We start from the raw sequence: 4,831 nt of genomic DNA, 5'->3' as shown, positions 1-4,831 counted from the left end.
TTAGCAAGGCAGTGATAATATTTAGCTCTTTAGAGTCTTCAAAAAGTGTATGTAAAAATAAGCTTTTATTTACTAAAAAATAGTATTGTGACCTGAAGTATACTGAAGCAAATCTGTTCCTTCTTGCTAAAGTCCACTTTATTTTTTGAAGGTGATTTTTTTTTATTTATATATTTTGAATAGAGAAAAGTTGAGAGGGAAAGGGGAGGTGGGGGAGGGGGGAAACCTGTAGCACTTTAACCATTTGTGAAGCTCTGCAGTTGGAGACTGGGGGGCTTGAACCAGGATCATTGCTCATTGTAATAAGTGCTCTCCCAGATGTGCCGCTGCTGGAACCCCACTTTGTTTTGGCTTTGCCTCCAGAGGTTTTCCTGGGGCTTATGCCTGCATAATTTTACCACTCTTAAATTTTTTTCCTTTACAAACAGAGAGGGACCATGTGGTAGCTCGCTCAGTAGAGCTCATGTATTACAATGTATGAGGACCCAGATTTGAATCCCCCCGTCCCCCCCACCTGCAGGGATGGGAACTTCCAGGTGGTGGTCCAATGCTATCACTGTCTATGTCTCCCTCTCTTGCCCTCTTTTGAAAAAAAAAATGGCCACCAGCAATGATGGAGTTGGGCAGGCACTGAAACTGATTAGTAACCTTGGAGGAGGGGGTGAGGAGGAGTGTGAGAGAGACAATGTTGTGAAGCTTCCCCTGTGCAAGGGCACCCCTGCAGTGGCCATGGGCTTAAACTTGGGTCCTTGCACTTGGCCCCAGAAGTCTGACTTATTAAAGTTGGAATATTGAAACTATTGTTGATTTTCTGCATTCTTTCAAAGGTGAAACTCAAGATATATCACCTATGGGCAACTGACCCCAGAACATTAGCTGGAGAAAAGAGTCTTTCTAGCAAGTCGTGCTGGGAAAAATTGGTTGAATTGTGCAGAAGAATGAAACTGGACCACCAAATACCACCTTACACAAAAATCAACTTCAAATGAATTAGACATGGAATTAGAGCAGAAACTATCAAATAGAGGAAACATTGGCTGCACACTTTTTTTTCCCTTTTGTTGCCGTTGTTTTTCATTGTTGTTATTGATGTCATCATTGTGAGATAGAACAGAAATGGAGATGGGGAAGACCGGAGGAGAGAAATTTAAGATACCTGCAGACCTGCTTCACCGCCTGTGAAGTGACTCCCCTGCAGGTGGGGAGTCGGGGGCTCGAACCAGGATCCTTACACCGGTCCTTCTGTTTTGCATCGTGTGCACTTAACCTGCTGTGCTACTGCCTGACTCCCTTTTTATCTTTTTTTTTTTTTTAATCTTTGTTGGATAGAGACAGAAATTGAGAGGGAAGGGGGTAATGGGGAGAGAGACACCTGCAGCACTGCTTCACCACTTGTGAAGCTATCCCCCTGCAGGTGGGGACCAGGGCCTCGAACCTGGGTCCTTATGCACTGTAACGAGTGCTCAACCAGTTGCACCACCATCTGGCCCCTTTATCCTCTTTTTTATTGCCCCTGTTTATCATTATTATTGCTATTGTTGGATAGGACAGAGAAATCAAGAGAGGAAGGGGAGACAGAGGAGAGAAAGACACCTGCAGCCTTCCTTTGCCTGTGAAGTGATCCCCCTGTAGGTGGGGAGCCGGGGGGCTCGAACTGGGATCCTTACGCCATCAGGTCTTGAGCTTTGTGACATGTGCACTTAACCCACTATCACCATCCAGCCCCCGGCTGCACACTTTTTAAAATTAATTTTGTTAATCTTCATTTATTGTATAGAGACAGCCAGAAATGGAGAGGAAGGGGAGATGGGAGAAAAAAGGCACCTGCAACACTGCTTCATGCAGGTGGGGGCTGAGGGCTTGAACCTAGGCCCTTGTGCATTGTGATGTGACCTCAACCAGGTGTGCCACTATCACGCCCCGCCCCCAGCTGAACACTCTTAGTAAAAAAGGTACCATCACAAAAAGCAGGCACCCTCGTTTACCTACCATACAGCATATAAGAACTCATAAAAATCTTTGTGAATGGGGAAAGGGTATGAACAGAACCCTCACCAAAGATGTCCATATAGCCAACTGGCATGTAAAATTGCTCAGTCACTGATTTTTAGAGAAATGCAAATCAAGACAACCACCTCACATCTGTGAAAATGTCATACATTAGGACAGAAACAAGTGTTGGTAAGGATGTGGTTGGTAAGACACTTCCAGTTTGTGGGAATATAAATTGGTTCGACTGTAAAGCCTAGAGTTACCTTTGAACACTAGGGATGGGTCTACCCTGTGATCCACCAGTTCCTGTCCTAGAGATCTAGGCACACCTATGTCATTGAAGGAGTTTGTGTAAAAGCCTATACCTGGCAGCAGCCCAGATATCCAACTACAAATGAGCATTAAGAAAGTTGTGGAACAAGAAAGGAAATCTTCCCCTCTGTTGGCACTTGAAGGAATTGTGTGAAATATGCCCAAAGAATGAATATTAGGCATTAGGATCCCGGTTTGAGCTCCCAGCTCCCCACCTGCTTGGGAATTGCTTCACAGGCACTGAAGCCAGTCTGCAGGTGTCTTTCCCCCACTGTCTTCCCTCTCTTCTGTCCATCTCTCTCTGTCCTGCCTAACAATAACAACATAACAATAGCTACAACAACAAAAAGTCAACAAAAGGGAAAATATTAAAAATTCTAAAAAGAATGAATACTAGATGGTCTCACAGGTGGTACTAAAGAGCAAGGCAAGATAAGGACTCTGGATGAGGGTGGAGAGGATGTGAGGTACCCAATACACAGTGGTGAAGGAGAGACCTGGGTTCCTGGTGGGAGTGGAGCAGACAACTGTATTGGAGAGGTACAAAATTGTATCAACTATCTTTTGACCTTTTCCCACAATAGAAATATTCTACAAAAGCAAGTATGTGAAGGTAAAATTGCTTGGAAAGCAGACACTAGATATGAAAATCAGTGTTGGCTGAGTTCTAAGTGAACTTGAAGACAAAGCAAAAGGTGAGGCTGGGTCACATGACAAACAGGCTTGTAAGGTTCTTTACTGAGTTCAGATCATAGATAAACAGTGACTCCTACTTGACGTTTCATCCTGGTGAGAACAAGTTGCAGGCTCCTGACAGATGTACTTTAAGTCTCCCAGAAACTTGAGTGAACCATCATAGTTGCCATTCCAATGATATTTTTGAGGATGGAGGTGCTTTTAAATTACGAGAAGAAATAATTGGGCAAATAGAACTAGGAAAGTCAGCAAGCTACAGAACTTGTCAAATCCTGTCATTTATCAAGTATGTGTGAAGTTGGTGCCTGGCTCTGAAATAATTTCTTCAGGACAAGAAAATAGAAATGTGACCTTAAATTCCTTTTTATTTTTAAATTTAGTTTTTTTCTTTTTTTGCCTCCAGGGTTATCACTGGAGCTCACGATGCTTGCACTATGAATCCACTGCTCCTGGAAACCATTTTTCCCCTTTTGTTGTCCTTGCTGTTTATTGTTATTATTGTTGTTGGGTAGGAGGGAAATAGAGGAGAGAAAGACACCTGCAGATCTGCTGCTCCGCTTATGAAGTGACGCCCCTGCAGGTGGAGAGCCGGGGGCTTGAATTGGGATCCTTATGCCAGTCCTTGCACTTTGTGCCATGTGTGCTTAACTCGCTGCGCTACTGCCTGGCCCCCCTTAAATCCCTAATAGTTGTCATCAACAACTGGAACAGTACTGGACTGGAATACTCATTCCTGGTCACCTAAACTGAAGAGGAAATACTGACAGGGCAGGGTGAGTTGGTTAAAAAGCCTGTCGTACATCTCAAGAATAAACTAGCCGTCATTGCTGCTTGAACAAGCAATGATAGCATTTTATTAAGTTAGTCAATATTTACTCACTCTGCCTATCGGAGGACAGCACCCACATTTCCTTTTTACTGAGTAAATGGGCAATGACTGGAAAAAAATAAAAGTATCACTGCAGCACCATTTTCCAGGCAGAGAACAACCATAAGAACCTGTCTTTGTGGGAGTCGGGTGGTAGCGCGGCGGGTAAAAGCGCACGTGGGGCAGAGCGCAAGGACCGGCTTAAGGGTCCCGGTTCGAGCCCCCGGCTCCCCACCTGCAGGGTGGGGGGGTTGCTTCACAGGCAGTGAAGCAGGTCTGCAGGTGTCTGTCTTTCCCCCTCTGTCTTCTCTCTCCATTTCTCTCTGTCCTATCCAACAACATCAATAAGAACAACAATAATAACTACAACAATAAAACAACAAGGGCAACAAAAGGGAAAATAAATAAAAAAAGAAGAACCTGTCTTTGTGTTGTTTGCTACAATGATACATTAAGTTCCCTTCTTCAGTCTGGAACCTGACAGAAGAGTCACCAATTAGTATGTCAAACCCAGTCCAAGGGTTGTCTTTTTTCCAGGAAATGTCATCATTATACACCCACATAAGTTATGTGGGCATAAGCAATAAGTTTCTGTAGTTGAGAACTTCAAAAACAATATTTAAATATAAACTAGTTAGACCCAGCTTTGATTGTACTATACTTACTATGCAGAAGTGTGATTTTTAATTCCAAAAGGAAAAAAAGGTCAATTTAGTGCCAGGTTTTTAGATTTTATGTTCACCCAGTATTTATAAGACTTTTTGATGGATTCAGACTGATGAATCTTTTATTTCTTATCCTCTTGTGAACAGCAATAAAAATAGAAGAAGCAAAGGGCCCATCCAAACCCCAGTCTGAAATAGTGCTTAGACACCCACCCATTTTTTTAGTCACTTGTTGCTGGGTGGGAGTTTCTGGTCTATCAGGTTTGTCAGAGACTCAGACCTGAGAGCTCATAGAGAT

The sequence above is a fragment of the Erinaceus europaeus genome, chromosome 4 (genome assembly GCF_950295315.1).
Source record: "Erinaceus europaeus chromosome 4, mEriEur2.1, whole genome shotgun sequence".
Taxonomy (NCBI): domain Eukaryota; kingdom Metazoa; phylum Chordata; class Mammalia; order Eulipotyphla; family Erinaceidae; genus Erinaceus; species Erinaceus europaeus.
The sequence above is the reverse complement of the archived record's forward strand: the minus strand, read 5'-3'. Positions refer to the sequence as shown.